This window comes from Phasianus colchicus, chromosome 9, assembly GCF_987193195.1.
Source record: "Phasianus colchicus chromosome 9, bPhaCol1.hap1.1, whole genome shotgun sequence".
Lineage (NCBI taxonomy): Eukaryota > Metazoa > Chordata > Aves > Galliformes > Phasianidae > Phasianus > Phasianus colchicus.
Genome location: NC_143444.1, coordinates 21,273,523 through 21,297,459, shown reverse-complemented (window position 1 = coordinate 21,297,459; position 23,937 = coordinate 21,273,523). Strand labels below are relative to the sequence as shown.

The window sequence follows — 23,937 nt, the reverse complement described above, 5'->3', positions numbered from 1 at the left end:
ATCCTCAGCAAAGTTTGTTGTCTACATACATATTTACAATAGGTAAAAGGATTTTTAATGGGACTATCTAAGAGAACTCAAAGCACAACCAATTGCATTTGCTTTAAAGCGAGTTTGAAATATTAATCTTTTACTTGAAAAAATAATGTTGAATGGCTTCCAGTGGGGGGTTTTTCTTTGGAAAAATTCAGCTGAAGCATCTCAGCTGTCTGTAGAGATGGGATGGAGATTGATATGTCGTTTGGCTCAAAGCCAGTGGAAAGAATAGCTAAAGGTTTGTACAGGAACTGTTGAGTCATAGCCTGAACCACTGATTGAGCACCTGGGGAAAGGACCCTGTCAACCCTGGGAGCACAGGTGTAGGCAATTCATCAGTGTGATTGGAAGGGATGGAATCTGGCTGTACCTCTCAGATCTCATTTTAAGGGTTGACTGCCAGTGGGGAAGCTTCTCTTTCTGGAGATACCTCCTTGGTGAAGATTTCTCTTGTGAATGCAGAATCTTCTAGTATGAGTGAGTAACCTTTTTCCTTTTCTTTGTAGCACCTTTCTATTAGGCTGGTCTTTCTGTCATCACAGCTTTGTTGTAAAGCTTTTCCTATCATGTTAATCTATCCAATTGTTACAAGGTTGCTTTGTAGTGTGTATGTACGTGCAATGTAAGCTGTGGCTGTAAAGGAAGCATCAATTCAATGTTCCCAAACTTCTAAGTGCTTAACCTTACAAACTTTATGTCTTTAATGAAAGTTTTTATTTTTTATAGATGGAATAGAGGAGCTTGCCCTTGGTTTCATTGCTCTCATAAAAATGTAGTATGAAATGCAATTAGAAGTAAGCTGAAAAGGTGTCTATAAGCTAGTGACTTTCATAGGCTTGCACCCAAGCAGAATTTTTGCTGGAATGACAATGCATTTGTGACTGTGATAAAGGAAAATCTTATGAAGGTCCTATGGGAAAAACTTATGGGAGAAAGCATAAATGTGGTGTGGAGGAAATTCTGCTTGTTGTGAAACAAGGTAGTGTGGATCTCTATGAAGTCAGGGGTAAAAGTAGATACAACTTTCTAAAGCAGACAGAGTTCTTGGCTAGATTTACACACTCCCAAGCAATGGAAAGCAGAGGTATGAGCTATTGACGAATGCCAGTCTGTTTGGTGTCATTTACCCCATTAAGTTCACGGGAGATGTACTGATTGCAGACAGACCAGTAGGCAGTCTCTGCCCAGAGGGCATCTTTTCATAGGTGGAAGCACTTTACAGAGAGCCTGTTTGCTGGTCTTCCTTCCTGTTCTGCTCCAATAAAATGATTTTTGCTCCCAAACTGTTTACCCTAGCCACATAGGAGAACTTTGAGTTGAAGCTGCCATTCTCTTCTTCCCTTTGTGTGTGCCTGGAGATCCTTGAGATTGCTGTGTAATCAAGATGACCTAAAGGGGTGTTTCGTATTGGATACTTATGTTTATATGATGGACTATGTGTGTTTTATTAGTTATGCTTAAAAATGTATTAAAAAGTACATTCCTGATGTTTGGTTTGCATTGTGACTGAAACTGATTTATATTCACAGTGAAAGGAATTGGTATTGCTAATTGAGTAAAAGTTCTATTAATGTTTCAAAATTACAGGAATTGATAAATTATTTGTGGGATTTAGTCAGTTTTCTTAATGCGTGTTAAAACCTGCTGAGGGAGAAAGTGGGGGAGGAATTCTTATGAGCTCAATATTAACTGAGCCATTTTAAATAATGGGCTTGTCATACTAACAAATACTTCTCTTTCATCAATGTCTGAACTTCTTTTGTTTATGAAATCTAAAGGACTTCCTCTGAAGACATGAGGAAGCACAGTAAAAAGTTACTTAGAACGTATGTTTATGATAGGTGATATCTTTAGATTTTACTCACTATATATTTATTATAGCTTTTATCTGCTAATGGCTTACACTATTTTCCTTTTCAAATTTTGCATTCCAAGATTATCGTAAGTGGATAAGTGGATTCTCTCCCATGTATTTGATGTAAACAGCATGAATTTTACTGCTTGCTTTGGGTGTTTTTAAGAAAACAGTAGAAAAATCCAAAACAATTGAGTATAATGTTCTTGCCCATCTGCTTTACGAGCCTGGCAGGAAGAAGTTCATAGATGAACAGATGGAGTCAGTACAAACTAATCACTTTATCTGTTAAATTTTGAAATGATGACAGAGTGCTTAAAGTCTAGCTCTGTACAATGGAGACATAAGGGTTTATGAAGCTAGCACCTGATGGGTAACTGTTACCCATGAAGGAAGATGGAATCACAAAATGCTGCTCTGGTGGGGCCATTGGTTCATCTGGTTTATTTTGCTTCAATGGTAATATTCCCCATGTGGGGAGGAGCAGCTGATGTCTGCCTGAGTGATGTCAGTAACAGCTAGAGATGCTCTGTTCCTCAGATATTTGAAAGGGGAAAATGAAAAATTCTTTTTCAAAAGACTGGCATGGTCTAGAGCAGAACAAGAAAACAAGCAGCTGGTCATGCTTTCCATCTGATCCATAGATTTAACATAGAATAGGAAAATCCTGTCTCATGTAATTGCCCTCAAGTATGCTTTAAGCACAGCATATAATTTCTAGAGTGTCTGAATTAAATAAAACCATCCAACCACTTGTTTATGTAAAATAAAACAGAAACAGTGTTTAGGCCTGGTTAATGATTCAGAATATCTTGCTGGCCATTGTGTCAACAAATTAACAGAAGAGATGTTTGGAAACTTAATGTACTGTGCAAGCAGTTGTACAGGACAGCTGGAAGGAAATACTTTTTTCCTTTTTGAAAAGGAATGGGAAACTCCAAGGTGAATTTTTTTTGGCCTGACTTTATTTTAGGATTCTTTTACATAGCCTGGAAAGTATGTATCCAGTACAATGTTGTCTGTGTGACGTATCTGTATAGTAATGTTCCTGGTGTACAAAATATGGGTAGTGGTTTAATACTTAAAACTTCACTGATCGTGTACCTGTTCAAGTCTGACATTATGGAGGATAATTTCTGTAAAAAAAAAATTATTGAGCTAGTGTGCGTATCCTTCCATCATAGCCAACTCCACAGCTCCCCTCCAGCAGCATTTTAAGGGAGCATTTCCTCACATAATGCTAACAATGCTTACAAGCACTCCATTACCTGAATTACCAGTTAATGGACTGTTACTGTCTGTGATGCCCGTCTCATGGGAGGAACTGGGGTGTTCCTAAAACAGCCTCAGAGCTGTCAGGAGAAAATAAATCCTCTAGATTTTCTGCTCAGCTAAGTATGCTGTATGCTAGTCCTCATTTGAGATCACAACTCTCAAACTGATGTTTCTTCATCCTTCCTCAGTTTTAGGGATATATTAATTCTGTATCTATCTGGAATGCCGAACTTTTGTTACCATCTGCGCTGATAGTGTTTGCTGTTGTATAATAAATAGAGTACTACAGTAGCATTAAAGTGCAGACACCCATTATTTGGGTTTTATTTTTGCTTTCCTCTGCATTTGCATTTTCTCAGGAATTTTACCAGTCTTTGCAAACAGTGCATTCCTAACTTGAGATTTCAGTTAAATCAGGATTTAGCGAATGACAGTATTTACTTTAGGACTAAGCTTTGCAGTTTGTAATGCTGCATGTTTTAGTGTGTTCATAGAGGTGATTCAATCAACTCTGTCAAAGATAACCTGGAGAAATTTGTCTTAAACCATGTTTTGATGAAAACTGCTTAATATTATGCCACTGCATGATGTTCTATAATATCTGGCAAGCACTTAGTTGTAGTGTATTTCTGATTTGTTTTTTGGGGGGTAAAGGAAAAATAATATAGGACTTATTACCTTTTTTTTCTTTTTCTTTTTTCTTTTTCTCTTAAGAATTGTGTTTTTATGCTTGCTTATGTGCTTTAACCATGGCACCATTTGGATTCCCATAGAAATAATATTTGATCTTTGTTTAAATCTGTTATCTTAGGTAATATATTCTTCAGAGTTAACATTCCCATTCCTGCTGCCTTTTTTTTTTATTGCTGGGGAGCAGATAGCTGAAACTATCAATTTCCCAGTTTGAATCTGCTTTTAACTAAGACTTAGTTTTTAAAAGAACTGTTAAAAAGCATCAGTGGACAGCTTTGTTGCTTAAATCTGTTGTACAGCAACAGTACTATGAATTCCAGAAAACCAGAGGTGGCAGAAATGTGAAAAACACAGCTACAATCTGGGAACTTCTTGGCACTTTTGACTACTCCCTTGGCTTGGGTGTTAGAGTATTCTATAATGTCAAGCCAAGAATGTGTGCCTTTAAACTTATAAGTTGTACTGCTTTTCAGATGTTATCTTTTCATCTTCTGCTCTAATATTATTCTTCATTTCTCTGAAAAATTCCTTGGAGTTACTGGTCCTCTTGTTATCCCTTCTGTTTATGCTGTGAAACCTCTGTTGATATACCCAAATTCTTGCAAAACGATAGAATCCTTTGAAGTTCTTGCATCTTTCCCTGAAAGCTGGGATTTGTTTAGTGATATTTTACCCTTATGTTTTGCTTTGCAGACTTAAAGTTTGAAATTCACATTTCTGTATTTATCTCCCTCATTATTTGTAATTTTTTGTGTTGTTTTTTGTTGTTGGGATACCATTCAGTCTTCAAATTAAACTAACTTCTGCTTGCCAACATGTAATTCCTGTTTGGTTGTTCTCTTTTATTTTCTGATTCATTCAGCATACAGAGGAGATGGAGTGGCACAAGTTGACAGATTAGCAGAGAAGCTGGCCTTTAAAATACAAATTTATACCAGCCTAAGTATTTGTAAACTGCTCCTCACAAAGAGGAGCAGACATCCGCCTTGAGCAAGCCATCCTCAGCACAAATAATCTACTGTTGAGGAAAGGCATATAAATGGACCTTCTGCTGTAGAACAGGTTGTCAGATGCATCTTTGAAAGTGCTTACAGCACAAAATGCATTAGTAAAACCATAATAAAGCAAACCCAATAGGAAATCAGAGTCTATATTTACTTGATTCCTGAGTTTGAAGCAAAAACATGGCCTTGAACAGCAGCAGCAAAGGCACAAAGCTCAAATTCTAAATTTATTCCATATGTATTCGTGCATTAGAAAACAACATTTCAGCACGCTTGAGTGTGAATGTTTTGCCAGGAAATATCTGATGTCATGGAGAGTATCAGGTTTCTAACGAAACTGAATCACATGGGTGTAATCAGTGAATTAATGAGCAGAACACAGGTGTATGGAATAATTACCTTTTGTTTTATTTGTTATGGTGATAGGTTTTCTATTTTGTGTAAGTGTATTCATAGATTTTTTGAGAGGTCCTATGTGCCAACAGTTCTACTGTGTACCTTCTATCACTAGGGCTTAGTTTTGCAGGCTCAGTTACATGTTTGCTCCTCTGTCTAATCTAAAACTGGCTAAAGCTTCTTCAAATCATCTGTGAACATACCATCCTCCCTCCTCTTCAAAGCTAGCAATTTTGTTATTTATGCTAGGAGCCAGAATGAAGTGAAACAGCAGTGATGAAAACATCAAGACAAGTTATCTTCTTCCCTCTCCATTTCACTTTGTCTTATTCTCTTTTCTCATTCCTCTTTCCTACCTACTCTTTGCTCTCTCACCTCTTCCCTGCTTTGTTTTCAGCTCCTCTTTTTCAGTGTTAGAGTAGAAGGCATTGTCCTTCAGGACCAAAGAAGCAACAGAAGAAAGATGTGGTAATTTTTCACTAAAAACATGTTTATATAAATTTGTATATAATACATGTTACACAGATACAGCAGACTTAGCAACCTTTTGGTGTTTTGATATCACACTTGTGTTTAATACACCAACTTTGTGCTCAGATTCTCTTTTTGAAGTGAAGGTGGGATTGTCAGTTCTTGCTATCATATACAGTGACTATTTTCTGTTTGCTCTCGTTGATTATTTATTCTCTTGGTACATGAATGGTCCACATTCAGTAGTCACAGTGATGACTACTGGCTGAGTAGGAGATGTAGACTTTAGCTTTGATGTCTTATGATGCTAGCACACAGTTATATGCTGTATTATGTCCATTTAGTTTCTTGTTTATGAAATGATGCATCATTCTATGCATAGTAATTTTGAACAAGGGTGGAATCTTGTCTGTTGTACTACCTGTATCCCTACTAAAATAGTTCTCACATAATTTGTGGTATATATTTTTGACTGAAAGCTTTGGTACTCCTTAGCTCTCACAAAGATTAAGTATCCAGAGTTTGCTTCCAGGAAAGTGAAGCACTGCCAGTAATGGTAATGCCCATCAGAAGACCACTATGCTCCAATTCTGCTTGAATCTTTAAGAAACATTGCATCTGATTCTTGGTAACCATCTGATATTTCTGCATTTTGTTACAGATTTTGTAAAGAAAAGAGTTGTCTGGAGGTGTTTTAGGGACTAGTGACAGCTTGTGTGGTATCATTTATTCTGAGTTGTTTTGGATACAGATGAATGTTTATGCTTATTTTTCCCCCTGAAATTCAAGTAGAGAAATATTTGTCTAAATCTTTGTACACTTCTTTTTAAAAGTCACAATGAAATTTAATGTAGCTTTCTATGTTCCGAAGCAAAAACATAGAAGGAAGCACAGCATTTATACGAAACTGATGAAGGACTCTTCTAAGCCCTGATAGCAACATTATAATTTCTGTATCTCTTGCTTACTGAAATCTAAAGGAGCAACCTCTTTTTCATTTAAAAAAAATCTGATTTTATCAGAAAATTTCAAAGATGGCTGTAATTCAATAGCAAATCATTTCAGAAGAGATATCCAGATGGAGGATATAACTTTTCACATTTTCACCAGGATCAGAGTAGGAGAAAAACAGTTTCAAATAATTTTTGGAAAAAATATCTTATTGGTGAAGTAGCAGTTGCTGCAGCTGATATGATTTTTTTTTTCTTCCTGTTTGTACATTGAGAAACATTCCTATTTGTGCAACGTTGGTTTCAGGTTATTTCTGCATGAGGAAAACCTTAAAATGGTAGAATTTCACTGGATTCAAAGGATTTGTGCTAATGAAACAAGGTTCGTTTACTGAGATCTGTGCTTTATTACTGTCTTGAGAAATGAAAGCTAGATTTATTAAGGCTGGAGATGCTTCCACTCAGTGAGCTGAGATAATGAGGTTCACATGTCTCATTTCTGAACAAACTGGATGGATATAGATTAAATTAGGTGTTCTGCCTAATATTTGTGAAGCCTGTGGTATAAAGCCATACACACAAGCTTTATGCTTCTGTAAGAATACGCTTTTATTTATTAGATGTTAATTTCAAAGTGGTCCATTTAATAAAGCCATGAAGATAAACCAATTTCACCTATCAAAACTGAATGATCAGAAAGACTGAACCAATTATTCTGTCCTTAATTGTAAGAATTAGACTAAGAGGTGATAAAGTAATTTTTCACCTGCTTATCACAATGTCCTTTCCAATCCTGCATTTGTGATCTACAGAAAGAGACTGAAGTGCAAGTAAGAAATAGGACCATGCCCTGGGCAGAAATAGTCCAGTTACGCTGAGAAGGCTGACCTTTTCTGGTAACATTACTGAAACCAAAATCCATTTTGACTTAATAAAAAATTCAATTTTGAATTCCTATTTTTTTCCTCGATCAATAATGTTTTGTTTCCAATTACTGTGAAATTACTCTTTGGCCTTGGTCAGAATATTCAACAGTAGAAAAATGATCATTTATTTCAGAATAGTTTTAAAATGTTATGAGTTGACATGGGAAACCCAGATGTTGTTAATTCTGAAAATTGAGAAATAGATTGTGAACAGGAAAGCTATCTTGTTTGATGTGCATCCTCAGGAAGGAGGATGACAGAACATTCCCCTTTTCTTTGCTACACTGTCATTATATAAAGATGGAGTGGAAAGATTTTTCCAGGCATCTGTGCGAAGCCTTAGGAAGATCTTTAGAGAAACAACAGAAATCCAATAGCTCCTGCATCTTCATATGCTATTAAAGCCCTTGTTAAACCCCCTCAGAGTTAATCTGATGGCTTTTCTGTTTCTTACTATTTCTTTAAAGGTAAGGTGAAATGTAAAAAAAAAAAAAAAAAAAAAAAAACGTATCCAAAGATGATTTCAAATATTAACACAATAGTGTCAGGAATTTCTCCAAAAGTGTTTATTTACTAATATATTGGAAGCCAGCTATGCTTGTTATGCTGCATTTGCATGTCACTGTTAGTGAGCACTGTGGCAGTATTGTCACATAATTGCGAAGGAGAGATCTAAACCCTCAGTTCTGGTGGTAGCTGGTGTAATAGCACGCATGGGACTTCCTTAGAGAATGGGCTGTGTAATGCAGCATCTCTGATTTTCCTCTCCATTAAGCGTGAGCCTCTGTGGGAGCTGTTTCCTGCTCTGATTTTCATAGGAAATATGTTATGTGGCTTTTTTATTTATTTTACCTGACTGCTGTTTAAATGCACAGGTAATTTATAGTTATGTAGTACAGACAGGCATGATCACCTCTCTCACTCCTGCTGGCTTGGTGACATTTTCACATCTGGTGTTTGGTAGCTAGGCCCAATGACTAGTGATATTTTTCAGGGACCTGACTCTTCTTTCTATTCCATTCAGAACGGCGGTCTGCATACAGACAGGGCCAAAGAATTTGATTATAGATTCTGTCTCTTTTTGTTTTAAATCCTTATTTCTAAAGGTGGAAGCAGTAACCTGGTCATGGTACTGGGAGTGTCTGTTGTACTGCCAAATGATGCCAAGTGCTTCATGCAATGGAATGGTAAATGATGTAAGGAATAAGGAATAAACATATTGGCATCACCTCTGACTCTAGAATATTCCTGAGACAGACTTGTTATATGGCTGCTGTAGTGGCCAGTTCTTTTCTGGGGGTGATATTATCACTGAACTTGATCTTTAGAAACAAAGTCCTGCTTTCTAATGTCTGAATGTCAGTGAATTGACATGCCAGTGACATCTCATTCATGACTTGGGTAGGAACTTCCTTTTAAACCTGAAAATGATTTTAGAAACCTATTTGAAGTGTGTGTTTAAGTGGTAACACTAGTATCGAATGATCTTTCTGTTTCATTGCCATGTGGATAGGAGTCTGAAAACTTCCTTGTTCCTGTGTGTCTTGGTTTATATTCTGCTCACTGCTATCATTATAAGCAAAAGTCAAGGTCACCCTTTACTTTGCTCTTTGTCCATTTTGGCTGTGCTTACTTTTCCTTCATGTTGGGAATAGCTGCGGATTTTGCTGTTTTCAGGAAGAAGATGTTGCTGACATCTCTTCTGGACTTTGATTTGTCTATGTTGTGATCACAACTTTGATCACTTCCATACCACAAGATGTTCTGAACAGTTACTGAACCTTTTAAAAACCTTGAAACCATTAGCCACAGAATTCTTTGACTGAAATAATATTCCTATTAATTCTCATGGCTGTACTTATTTACAATGAATTGTTTCTGATATTTATAAAATAGTTTTTTATGGTCAGCATTTCTTGGAGCTGTGCTTTTAAGAACTGTTTCCAGAAAAGTAATTTACTTAACAGAGGAACCCATGTGAGATGTTATATTTTTCTAACTTTTTAATTCCTAATAAAATGGTTTGTTTCATGTTTTGGTGTTCGTCCTCCAAATAGCTTTTTACCCTAAAGTGCTAATACAAAAACAGTTCTGAGACTCTTCTTAAACTCAACATGGTACTTCAGAGATGCGGTACAGAGAAGAAAAATAGTGAGATGAGATCATAAAATATTGGTATTTACTGTCTTTCAGTGGCTGCTATTTATGTCCAAAAAGTTGGGGTTTCTTTTTGTGCTTTTCTGTGTTAATCTTGTCCTTCCATGTGAGTTCTTAAAATCAGTACTGATTTTCTTTCCTTTTCCCCAACTGGAGGCATATGACTAACAGGTGGTAACATTTGGACTCGCAGTTGGCACAAATACTGTTCATAGTCCCCTTCACTCACACTGTTGCTGGGCCAACACTGACTGCAGGACAACACAGTGGTGAAAGGCTCTCAGTGTACTGATAGTTCCAGATATACTTGGCCTAATGTGGCCAGTGAAACACTTATTTCTCACAAAACAAAAAAACTGAAGCTGTTGGACTTTCAAACGTCTTATGGTGTTTTTTACTGCCCGAACTAATGGAGTGTTAAATGTTCAGCTTAATGGAGAAGCCTTTGAGAGAACATCTGTAATGTTTTCTTTACCATTGCAACCAGATGGGTACAAGTCTGATCCATCTCCTCTTATTTCTGACAGCTGCAGTGCTATCTCCAACTCTTAATCAGTTTTCATTTTTTTCTGCCTTTTTTGCTGGAGAAGCAAACTGATCTGCTGCACGTAGTCTTGCTTGGGATCAAAGGTTTGACTGAAAATATTTCAGAACTGTGTTCACATCGCACATCAACTGTGTATGTAGTTTGCAAGGAAAGAAAATCTTGCAGTGTTTTTCCCCTAGGTATGGTGTTACATCATGTAGTCAAGGTTGAATCCAACTTTCATACATTTCAAGTGTTTTAGCCTTCATTTTCCCTGCTTTGGTAATTGGATTCTGCACTGGAGTGAATGTCTGAACACCACATTTCAGTGGCACAGAATGGAGCGTGAAAAAATGAGGCAGTTTAAACCTTCTAATGAGCCAGGAAATTACACTGACACAAAAGAGCAAAAGTAGCTTGCTAAAAAGGAAAAATGAGTAAGGCTTTTTTCTCTTGTATTTTCAGCTCAAGTTTCTTGATCAAGAAAAGCTAGACTTACCTTTTTTTAATAATAAAAGAAAGCTTATTTTCAGCTTGTCTTTATAGTCAGGACTTCCACAATACAACCCATTTCCCCAAATACTGACAATTGTTTCTTCAGTACATATTTAAGACTTCAATATAGGTATTGAATTCCTAGCAAAATGGCGATTCCCAGAAAATTATTAATCATAACTGCGTGCTTTGGAGCTCCATATTCCAGGCTGGTAACCATTTCAATCTTTCCTGCTCTGAGGCTTATCATTATTGTTATTTGAGGAAGTACATCTTATGGTATTGCAGTTTAATGTACTTGTCATTGAAAGTGCCAAGTCTGATGTATGGAAACTTTAGTTCAAATACTTTTTCCACTGGGGTTAGAAGCAAGTGATCTTTAAGGTCACTTCCAACTGAAATCATTTTATGATTCAAAGATTCACTCTTTGAATGTGTGAAATGGTTGGGGATTGTCTCTGCATCCTGTGCTATCACATGCCTTAAAACATTCACCTCACAGTTCTGAGTAACTTGAGTTGCTTTTTTATCTTTGCATCTCTGTATTGCTGACTGATATAAATTAAACTCATAAATAGGCTGCATAGGGGGGACTCTGCCCTCAACTATAGAGTAAAATCCACTATAATGAGATTATTTTTCACCTATAATGTATACTTGTTATGCACATCTATAAACATTTCTGTTCAGTTGTTATACTTCCTGAAAAAGGAATATAGCCCAGATGAGTAATCTATACAGAGCTACCTAAATGTACAGATCTCAAATTATTTTAACACCTGTTAGCTTTTTACAGACAGCATATACTCTATTTGGATTAAATATATTTCTGTTAGATTACTGTAACTTCTAATGTCAACTAAGATGTGATATTCTGCCTCTTATAGAGGAACTGAGGCAAATGACTATACCTTAAAAACATTCATCTACCTCTTCTATGCTGAGATAGAGGAAAAATATGACAGAACTTGATATTTCTTAATGTTAATACAATTTTCTTTATATCTCTATTCTTCAAAACTCATAGGACATGTTGGTCCCAAATGATGCATTTCAAAAATAAAACACAATTTTCTAACATCTGTTTTGTAGTTCTTTGTTTTTTAGATGCTCTTTTTGGCAGTGGGTAGGGCCCTGTGAAATCTTCCTTCTTTCAGTCTTCCCTCCTGGGAGGACTTTACATAATCAGGGTACATCTATTATCAGGAAACACAGTCAATTTTATTGTGACCTGTATTGTGGGAAACATGTAGTTACATTACTTTTCATATTTCCTTTTCATGTTGGCTCACTCCCAGACAAGACATAGGAAGAGCAGAATCATCTGGAACTGTACTTTTGTTCTAGTTTTTGCCAAATTTTCAATTAAAAGCATTCAGTGTGCCAGCAAGTCCTTCCCCCCACCCCCCTTCTTTAAAAGTAGTTTTTTTAAAACATTTTTGCACTTATATAACTTCATTTTCAGTGTGCACATCAATTTTAGGAATATTTTCCATGGAAGTCTTCTTAAGAACACTGCACAATTTTTATAGTACAGAAAGATGTCAGAAGTCCTCTAATGGGGACAGCTATAGAGCTTATGAAAGAACAAGATCCCAGTACAGAGCAGGACATCAAGTGTGGGTCTCTTCTACTTTATGTGAATGTATTATTGCCAGAATGTTATGAATCTCTTTTTCCTAGAGGAGGTTTGTCAAGAACAAATGTTAAAACCTTAAAGTTCCCAATGAATGATGTTCCTGTTTCTTTTTTTTCCTTTTGATTCATCCTAGGAAAATGGGGGAGATTCAGAGGTAGGTTAACTTCACAGTACTAAGAACACTGCCCTAAATCTAAAGCATGTAATTACAGTCTCAGTAACAACCTGGAAATGGTGAGTTTCCCTGTTAAATTAACAAAGAAAAATGCTTTTTCTTTCCATACACAAAAGAAAACTTCATAAGTTAGACCCTGCCTGGTAAAAGAATTGGTTTGGTCACTGGAAAGCTATTCAGCTACTCTGATCATTTATTTGTTAATTTGTGAGGCAGAACTAAGTCATGTGAACCATTAGGCTTTCTGTAAAAATTTGAGCATTTCCAAAGAAAAAGATCTTAATCTGACCTCTGGCCTTCCTTAAAATGCTTGAAAGAGGAAAAAAAGGAAACAACCATGGCTTATCACACTGAAATGATGAGAGCATCTCAGCCTCAACTGAGTATTTCCCCTATGCACTTTGAGCAGCAAGGGTAAATGGGCTCTTTCTTGTCTCTGAGCTAGAAAGTAACAGAAATCTCTGCAGTGCTCCATGTATGCAGAGCTGGGAGGAGGGCTGTTCTTTTTTTTCCCCTCCCCCCCCCCGTGGAGCAGGGGACACAGTGGTTGACCTCAGGGAGGTCACCACAAAGAGATGCAATGAGGAAAAAGAAAGAGTTTAAGGTAGAGCCTACAGAGGGGAGGGGAATCAACTCTTTGAAAGGGTTAATAACTGCAAGATGAGGGAAAATGGTTTTAAGTTGAGGAAGGGGAGATTTAGGTTGGATGTCAGAGGTAAATTCTTTACGGAGGGAGTGGTAAGGTACTGGAACAGGCTGCACAGAGGCTGTGGATGCCCTGTCCTTGGAGGTGTTCAAGGCCAGATTGGATAGGGCCCTGGGCAGCCTGGTTTAGCATTAAATGGGGAGGTTGGTGGCCCTGCATGTGGCAGGGGGGTTGGATATTCATGATCCTTGAGGTCCCTTTCAACCCTGGTGATTCTGTCTCTCTGTAGAGGAAAAAGAACTTGCTGCGATTAACACTGTAATGTAGTAATGGTTTAAGAGAGTAGCTACAGAGGGAAACTCATGCCTGTGACACACCATAAAGTTGGGGCATTGATGATGAATGTTTTTTTAAAAAATACAGCTTATGTGAGCTTTTACAGCATTCTGAAGTTCTTTACATCGTAAGACACCAAGAAAAAGATAAGTTTTTGAAAGCAGTGATTAAATAGATGTAACAATGGCTCATTCTGGGCATCTTTTTAGCTGTGAGAAATAATACAATATACCTCAAAATGAATGAAGGAGCAAAGAAGTACATGCTTCTCTAAATAATGACCATAAAATATTTCTCTGCAGAACTCTGGGATTTAAAGATCCCAAAGTTCTTGTCTCTAAAGAAGCCAGAACAGAAAATAGCATACGTGTATATTTCAAACTGTTTGATTTTCAGAAAGTGGTTAGCTTTTTTTGGCATAGTTAAGTTATATTTCTGAAAAAAGTGAGAAACTTCCTAAAGAAGAACAATGCTTTACATTTTTCTGTGAATACTGGATTCTAGCAAAGAAAATAGCAGCACTGAGGCTTCCACTGAACTTTCTTAATGTGATTGATACATCCTTTCTCCCATTTTTAGCATGATGCATCTCTCTGATGCCTTGCTCAGGTTTAGTTTCTCTGAGTCTTCTAACTATGAAGTTATTGAATGGAATAAGAAACAGTCTGAATCCCCACCTTGTGTTTGGCAAGGAGAATATTTTTATGTGGCACGTTAATTTTTATTTTTATTCTGGCACATTTCCTTCACAGGTCATATGCTATGCAGGGACACTTTGGATTTCTGATATTAGGATATATTTAGTATATCCTAGAGAGACCTGCTTTGGTGAAGCAGAATGTGTTGTCTTTGCACCCTGAACTGTACAGGGTTTAATCCTCTGCTTATATGAATTGCTTAGCATAGGGGATTGCCCGAGAAGTCAGTTTAATCAAATATTCAAGAAAAAACTGATGCCATTTACCTACTCATGTCTGAGAGGGAGTTAAACAGGTTTGTGTGAGACCTCTGAGGGTTACTCTGACTAGAGAGTAAGGACATATATTGCAATTTAGGAAAGATTCCTTTGAAATACTGAAGCCTAAGGTTTTTCCCCATGGTTTGACTGTGTTAAGGCAAATTTCAATCTCAGATGTGTTTCAGGGATTTATTCATATTGTGTGCCAGGAGCTAAGGACAAAAATCTTCAGTATATAAATGAAAAAGAATTTTGTTTTTCCTATAATTGCCAGCCTAGCAAGTACATTTTTGGCAGGAGAAAATCTTGTTCTCTATTTCTTTACTAGTAATGGGTTCTTAGCAGGTCAAATTTTGCTCCTAGAAAAATACATAATCCATTCTGATGCACCAGTAGCATCAAAGCAAGAGCAAAACATGGTCTGTTACCAGCCAGCAACTATGACAGCACTGGAGAATAACAGATGCACTGGAGTAAAAAAAAAAAAAAAAAAAAAAAGTTCAGTAAAATAGAAAAAAATGGTGTCAGGATTGCAGCTAAGCTTCAAGGTTGTGGTTTTTAAGGCATAGAGTAAGGAAGTAACTGATAGATATAGATGCTGCTGGAATATTGAAGTTGTCGCTTTTTTTTTTTTTTCCATAGAGATGCAGGTATTTCCCAGGGTTTAATTTTGGCTTCACATGCTATAAGATCATAGGGCACCTCACTTGCAGCTCATTCGGGGTGGCTCTGTCAAAATGACTTTTCTGCAAGGCTGGGTGTGCTGTGGGGTGAGGGCCCAGCCTTTCCTGCCATAGTTGCCTACAAAGAACTATGCTCTGAAGCCAGAATATGATGATGAATCTATATACACGTGTATTTTTATTACATCCTTTCCTTTAGCACTGGATAACTGTACTACATAGCTTTAACTTGTTTTGAGAGGTTATCAATCCACAAAGAACCATTTCTGTCATTACAGAGACAATTTTTTTTGCTCTTTAATGCAGTAGTGTTTTCCTTTTGTATACAAGTTGTGTTTGGGTAATAATCACACAATAATCTTTTCACCATGTCTTAATGTTTTTGCTGAATTTTCTGGACCTGCTTAGGGATGTCTCTTTCATCTTTCCCAGAACTGAATTGTTACTGGGACTTCTCTAATACTTTGCATAAGATTTTCACTGTATCAAATCATACATGATCAAGGTGCTGGGAAGAGTTTTCTCCAGAAACACAAGACTGCCTCTTTCACACTAGCTGTAATTGTTCAGAGGTGACACTGGGGCTGTGTGGAGGTCGCAGAGTGCAGGGACAACATGCATCCAGGGCAGTCTGGGTTCAAAGCGTGAAGTCACATGTTTTGGGACAACATGCTGCAAGTCCAGCCCAGGGCAATGTCGCTCACCCAGGGGCTGGGAATTAATTGACAGACTCAGCCTTCCTGTTTTCCCTTCTACCAGCAAAAGATGTCTGTAGACAAAGAAACTTTATTTAAAAAAAAAAAAAAAAAAAAGTGAAGCCAAATTATTACAATCTATGAATCATAAATCAGCGAAGTGGTATGCCTTAGCACAGATGATATACTATGGGGGCCATCTTGTGGTCAGAGGAAGTTTTTTCTCTGTATGTAGGAGGAAAAAAATATTCCCGGATATTTTTACAGTACCTGAAGATACTGTCAGCTACGCTGCAGCTGTTAGAAGTTTTATTCTGATGAAGCTGTGCTGCTGTTGGTTGTTAGCTGGGTCATTAATCCTCATGTGATCACAGCAGGGTTAGTTGTGATGCTAAGTTGATAAGGAATTCATGCATTTTAAGAGTTGGGAAGGTTTTTGCAGGCTAAGAGCTGCAGTCAGAGCTTCCCCTTGATGAATATTTGATGCCTATTTGTTTTGGAAAGTTATTTCACCCTTTAAGTTGTAGAAAAGTTCTTTGAATTCCACAGATTAAATACCACAACAGTGCTAGAGTGAAGAACGCTATTAGCAATTGTAAAATAGTACTAAAAGAATCAGTATCTTTTTTCAAGGTTATCATCCAACAAACCTACTCTGTGTGAGGCCATTCTCTTATCTGCATAGCTGTAGCTCTGTGTGCCTCTGTTCTGGCTGAAATACCAAAGCTATTAAAATAAAAGCAAAGCCTGTCTATGCAAATCAAATGTGTTTTCCATCTCAGACATGGAAAGTTGAATATGATCTTTTCTGCATCATCTAGTCCACAGTTAGAATTACTACATTTTCCCTTTCTAGGAGGGCTTCCCAGTGAACCCAGATGCTTCCTGAAGAATCCAGGATCAAGAGTTTAAAGAAACTCTTACCTGATGGGAGCCAACAGCACTTACCAGGCAAAGTTTTGCTCAGCTTATAGGGCCATTGTCAATGGTTGATTAATAGGGCTTCTTTGGTTCTAGAGGAGTACTTACAAAAACCAGTCCCATCATCTGGTACAGTTGGCTCTGGAGCGGTGATGGATCCATGATAGCGAATACTTTTCTCATTTGTCAGTCAGCCTTTGCCTGCACAAAACTGACTTTTTTTTTAATGACACTGAATGTTCCTTATTGTACCATTTTTATTGCTGCTTATGGATTATTTAATTCTTTTAATGGCTCTGCAATAGTTGATTTTATTTCTAAAAGTGTTCTTTAAAACTGAAATAGTTGTGCAGAGGAAGAAAGAGAGGGCTGGTTCCCCCTGCAAGGGGCTGTTTATAGATTCAGAGATGTTGCACGATGAGCGCTGCTGCTAATGTTTCTGGTCTGCAGGCTTAGCCTCTTCGTAGGGTTCTTGGGAATGACTTTTAGTGCAGAAAGTAAAAGGAAAGCAGGGAGAGCTGTCTTCAACTTCCAAGTGAAAGTAAGTGATTTATAAAACCCCCAATTTAACAATGTTGACTCTCCTAAGGGATGTTAGAAAGTTAGCGAAGTCCCAAGCAGATTTTATGGAGTAAGTGTATCCACAGGTCTTCAGTGGTACAGCCACCGGTCATTCACGGTTACAGTGCACTTTGATTCCCAGCTCCCAGTTCCATAGCTTTCTGTCCATCTTCCTAGTGGTACTACTAGCTGTGGTGTCTGGAGAGATGGGCTCTCTTTACTCATCTATCTCAGCTATCTCAGACAGATATCACTTGGAAGATGATCTCATCATCATCAGCTGTACAGTTAAGACTCAGCTGTTAGGAGCATAAAAGAGCCTCCCTCTGAGCAGGCACCGAAGAGGAGAAACTTCTGTCACCTTTCAGGAGTGGAAATAAGATAAACACGTGTTCCCTGGGTAGAATCTCCCATCGCTCTCTCCAGCTTTTTCTGTGCAGGTCTGTATGTAGCTTCTGGTGCTTTCACAGTGCCCTCTGCTGCTGAGACGTGGTTTAAATCAAAACAGAGCTCTGCCTGATGTAAATCAGCTGGGGAACTGTTCTCATTAGTTCAGCCCCAAAGACTGAAGTTTGAGCAAAGAAATCCCTGGTACAGTTAGGAGATTGTGAGCTGAGTGATTTGTGGTGTTATAGGGTACTTAAGAATTCTTTCAAAAATCCAAGATTGTTTTTTCCTCTGTTGGAGTACGGAAGTATTAGTCCTTATTAGGGATATTCATAAGTTTTCTTGTGACACTGAAACTCTGAGGCTTCATCTGACACTTGGTATACACAGTCTGGTGGAAAGTGCACTATGCATGTATACAGCTATTGGTCACAGCATACCTGAATGTCCTAGTAAAATATAAAATGGGGATCATGAAGAATTTCAGGTTTGAATGGATTCCAATATTGTTTTTTTGGTCAAATGAAAGATATATATATATATGTACACACACATACACAAATACGAAGTCCTATTGCTTCCTCGCTTTGTTGCTGAAACAATCAAATCCCTCTAACTGCAAAACACTGCTTCCAAACTCTCCTGGGACTCACTGTAGGTGCATGTAGGAACTAGCAGGGGCATTTTGACAAAGTTCTCCTTTCTTGAAGATGTGAAGACATTGGAGTGCATGGGCAGTGTGCAGGACTTGGCTTCATGCTGAATTTGCCTATTGCTTTGTTGAACTTTTCTCCAGCAGATGGAAGGAACCTGAGCAGAGGAATGGGGAAGCAGTGGCCCTGTGTATGGAAGCGTCACTTCTGAAACCCTTTAGCTATGAGGGACTGTGCATGACAGATGCCACTGCATATTCTGCCTTGGCCAAGTGAAAGGAAGGACAAAAGACTGGTTGCACCAGCAGAAACATTTGTCTTTCTGTTTTATTGATTCAATAGAAAGAGTGTCAGTATTTAAGTATTTCTTGCGCTTGTTATTGTCTCTGATTGCATTTGTAGTGAATGGTGAGAATGCAAAATTAAGCACTTCAGTGGGTGGGAAGGCTGCTAATAAATAATATTTATTATCATTTCTATAATGAGATATTAATGAGAGATGTAAAGAGTGGTTCTGACACAACAGAATCATAGAATAGCTCAGGTTGGGAAAGACCTTAAAGATCATCAAACCCAAAGCTCTGGATGCATCTTGCCCCACCTGAGGGCACATGTTCAGCCCTCCATCCCATGATTTTGAGTTTTCTGGGTCTGCCACTTTACCAATCTGAGTTTTCCATTCAAACTCACAATGAGAAAAATGTCTGGAATGCACAGACATGGGGGCTTAGCTGAAGACAGCGCTCCCTAGATGGGAGAACCACTTAGGATGCTGAAACTCAGCAAGAACAAGTTTTGTTTTCTGGAGCTAAAGTCAGAGGGAACAGATGGGAAAGAATAACCTCTGAGTCTTGTGTATGTAGGGGTTTTATTTACTGCATTACCAATTGTATTTTTCTTAAGTGATTTTAATAACAAGATTTTTTTTTTCCATCCATGCTTGTGCTAAATGTTGTAGCTTGTACCATGATGTTTCAGAGGGATTGCTCTGTGTGGGAACTACAGCTACACTGCTTCCCCCTTGTAGGGAATTATCAATCCTTTGCAAAAATATGCAGCCAACAATCTGTCTGCTAGCCTCTGTAAGTAAAGCCTTAGTGTATTCGTGTATTAATAACAAAGAATATTGAACTTGTTCCTTAGTATTAAAATCTTACCAAACTTAGTCAAGATGAGCACTGTCCAATTCAGAAACCAGGCCCTATTGAATGAATTAAAAAAAAAAAAAAATTTGGTTAGCACTCACCTGTATTTTAAAAATATTATTGAGTAAATAGGGATATATTTTTTTCCCCTAAGCATCTGCAATCTAGAAGGAATTTTATCAAAACATAGTGTTTTTATCAGAAATGGAGTTAACCAAATGAGTAAACCACATATTGCCACTCTCTTAAATTTGATCACACAATTCTAGGAATTTACACAATTTTAGAAAAAAACACTGAAGAGGGCATGTCTGGAACTTGATGAATTTGTTGTGCTTTTAAATTGGTGAAGGAATACTCTCAGAAGAAAGCTAATTTATTTGATTCGTGAAGTCAGTGGCAGTCACAAGAACAGTTTGTCCTGTCGTGTTTGAGGGCTGCTCTGAAAGAAATGCTGCTAAAAGTAATGCGGTTGTTGGTGGTATGGCAGTAGAGGTTGAAGCCTCCCATCAATATCTCATTACATTTTGTTGCTGTATGACAGATGGTAGCAATGTGGCAGTTAGAAAATTGACCTCTGACATGGAAGTGCAGATTAAACAAAGGTGTTTCATTGCTTACAGAAATGCATAGTTGGTGGCAGTGACTTTGAAGAATAGTTTTTTGTAGCTGAGAATTTGGTTTGTCAAATAATGTTCTTATGCTCTGTACCTATTATAGTATCCATGGAAATAAATAGGAGATATTACTTTCAAAGCAATCTGTGTATCTGACAAAGAGGGCTTCCATCAACAGGGTGTAGTGAAATTTATGCCACAACTTGCTCATTTTCTATGTCAAGCACATGATTATGTATAGTTCAGAAATTGATTAATAATTAATAGTTACTTTAAGAAAAACAGACCATTGTTATCTATTATAAATGACATACTGACCAAGAATTGATACCATTGGCAAGTATATGTAGCATTTTCTAGTAATATACTTGTAACCCTCTTATTTAAGACTATGCATATTAATTGGCTTATTGAAACCAGTCACAAAACAGGACCCTGTGGCACTGGTGCTGCATGGTTTGTTATCATCCTGCTACCTTTTTGGCAAACAATGCACAAATTTATCTCTGTAAGAACTCCCTTTGGATTTGCTAAGGAGCAGGAGAAAGGGGAAAGAGAGGATGTGGAATAAGAATGCTATGTTTGCAATTTGCACTCCCCCTTTGTCCCCTGTGACAGTGTAGGTTTGATGTAATATTTAAAAACAAGCAAAGCAAAGTCATTGATACAGTTACTTTCTTGTGCCACAATCTATTTAGGCTGAATTCTGTTGACAGCTGAATAACACTGTTACTTGCCAGTATGATTACAACAGTGTCTACCTTCGTTTTCAAATCCAATTTGCATTTAACAAAATGAAAGATGAAAGCAACCTAGCTGAAAGTGCATCATCAGCACCAGCTTGCTGAATAATGGATATAAAAGACTGGAGAGAAGTCACCAAACTAGTTACAGTGTTGGAGAGAATCTAGGGCAGGGAAACTTCAACATGACTTATTGCAAGCTGATGACATAAATCATCTAGGGAAGGCCAGTGAAGACCAGCTACTGAGCTTATTTATTGTAGAAGAGATTGGCATTAATGAGCTGGGGAAGAATGCATTCATCTGGGATGAAAATACCTCCACGTCCTTCAAAATAATGATGACCATCCAGAGAATGCTATTGCTGATGTGTCCAGAAAGACACCTTGCTCCAAAGCACAAGTGTTTTCTGATGACTGCAATACCATACCAAAATATTACAATACATCTCAGTGCAGCACCAGGAAACAAAAGAAATGGAAACAGTCCAGCCATGATAGTATGGTCTAATCCAACACATTGACAGGTTCAACAGGCCTATTTTGGTGATGAAAATGAGGGGACAATATAGCTTTTGCTACCTTTACAGCTTGACTTTACTGAGTTTAGCTGCAGTTACCTGCTTTCCCCTGACTTTTACTGCATTTCTGTAGAGTATGAGGGTGGTGGGGAGAAGTTTGCAGCAGTATTACAAACATTACATTATGAATGTAATGGTAGTAATTAAAAAATCAGTCCCCAGTGGAAAATGCTGCATATCTCTTACTGTAATTCTTTTGGGGCACAGGCAGAGAAAATATTTCAGCCTTGGATCATGCAGGTTAATTATTGCTGCTTGTTTTCTTTTAGCAGAAAGGATTGAGTGTTTGTGGGTTTTGGACTAGTCTTGAATAGGGCCTCTTTCTCCTCTGGGGATAAATATTCAGTACTCAGTTGAACTGCAATATTTTCCAGTGCAGTTCTCTTTTCTGCTGTGCTTCCATTGCAGCTTCTATTTCTATGGCAACCTTTACTCTGATGGTTCTGAATCAAAAAAAAAAAAAAAAAAAAAAAAAAAAAAGTTGGATTGCGAGAGTGGATGTAAGACACCTTCGTGATGTCTTACATATGTTATTCTCTTTTTCTTTCTTTTATCTGCTGTACTTGAAAGGTCTGTTATTAACTGTCATTTTCCTGCCTGGATTTCCTGTTTTGTGTACTTGCCTGTGATATTCATTTCTCTTCTGTCTACACCTGGTGCTCATAAGTGTCTTAATTATGTTTTTTCTCTACTTGCTCCTGTGATGCTTTATTTCATGAAAGAGGACACCTGGCAGGGAAGTCTTGTTTAGCCCATCAGTTCTCAAAAGTGTTTATCAAATCAAAGAACTTCCTGATGATTCTGACAGCATAAATGAGTTCAGCTACATATAATATTCAGTGTTGGAAGTTATTTTAGTCATTGTCTTTTGCAGGAAATGATAATTACACAATTTCTTTCAAGTTTTAGTATCACATGGATTGCAAGACATGAGGGAAACTCTTCAATTCCAAAAATCTAAGCATTTAAAAAAGGACATTACTTTGTTTTTTGTATTATTTTTGGCATGGTCCTTATGATGCTTGTTATTTTAATAAGCAAAGGTAACTACCAAAAGCTAACTTTACTAATCATGCCTCTGAAGCAAGGACTTGCATAGAATCATAGGATCATTAAAGTTGGAAAAGATCACTGAGATCACCCAGTCCAACCCCAATCCATCCCCACCATTCCCACTCATCATGTCCTTCAGTGCCATATCCCCATGATTCGTGGACACCTCCACCTCCAAGGATGATGACCCCACCATCTCCCTGGGCAGCCTGTGCCAATGCAACACCACTCTTTCCAAGAGATGTTTTCTAATATCCAACCTGAACCTTCCCTTAAGTTGCGTCCCCCTGGCACAACTTAAAGCCATTAGCTCTTGTCCTATCCCTAGTTACCCAAACTGCATATGTAACCAGTAGAGAAGAGCAATAAAACAAAGGCTGATGTAACTGGAACCAGGGTGTCAAAACTTTTTGAGACAGCTATCAGCAAGGCATTGAGTGGAAGCTTTTATTCAGGGAATCTTATGAACAGCTTGCTGATGTTAATAGGATATTTTCCATGTACTTCGAATTCTGGGCTTTGAATCAGGTCTGAAGTTCTCACTGAATGTGTGATATTGCACTCCCTCTGTTGTCATAAGAATGACACCTTCTTCAGAGGAGATTATTTTCTTTTGGGAAGGGAGGGACCTGTGAAAGAAATAATTGATAGTCTTAAATCCTGTACTTTGGAAATTCAAGTTCTTTTTTATAATCCTTACAGAACAGGAAAAATGACTAGCAACTTCACAATACTTAAAGCACATCTGATAATGGAGTAATTATTTTACACAAGAGCACATTCTTTATTGAAAAGATGGGCATTTAGCTCTATCTATACAAGGCTTTGTAATAAAGGTGGTAATTTCCACCAGAACATGTATGATTAACGGAGCAACTCCATATAGAGTTGTCAATCCTGAATGTTCTAGTAGCAAGGAAAGAACAAGGACACCTTGTCTCTGATTATTGTTATTGGAGTGGGGGTGGGCTGAAGGATCTTGTGAATAGTGTCTCAACTCACCTAAGGTGTTTCCTTTATATCTGTAAAATACTAATTGAGAAGTGGGGGTAGGGAGGAGTATAGAGATAAAAATGACAGCCTGCTTGCTGCTGAACAAAGCTGTCCCTAGGCAAAATCAAAGCTGAAGTAGAAGGAGGAAGGGTATGACCTAAACCTCAAGAAAAAATATGGGAGCACAGGGAGAAAACTGTAAAATGGAGATTTCAGCTTCAGGGCACAAAGTTACCTAAACAAAATAATAATGCATTGAAGACAATAAACATATTTTAACTCATAATTCTCCCCATTTTTCTTTTTTTTATTAGTAAGAACTAGAAGAATTCTAAGTCATTTTGTTAAAAGATGCTGGGTGTGACTTC

General features: G+C 37.6%; 1 long non-coding RNA gene across 2 annotated transcripts in view; it reads left to right on the top strand.

Annotated features, from left to right (window-relative positions):
* The first annotated feature begins 440 nt into the window (after positions 1–440).
* Positions 441–23,937, top strand: part of LOC116236060 (uncharacterized) — a 48,123-nt gene continuing 24,626 nt past the window's right edge. For both annotated transcript variants that reach the window (XR_016469285.1, XR_004168480.2), the window contains exon 1: positions 441–513. This is a non-coding gene — a long non-coding RNA (uncharacterized LOC116236060). The remainder of the gene's footprint in view (positions 514–23,937) is intronic.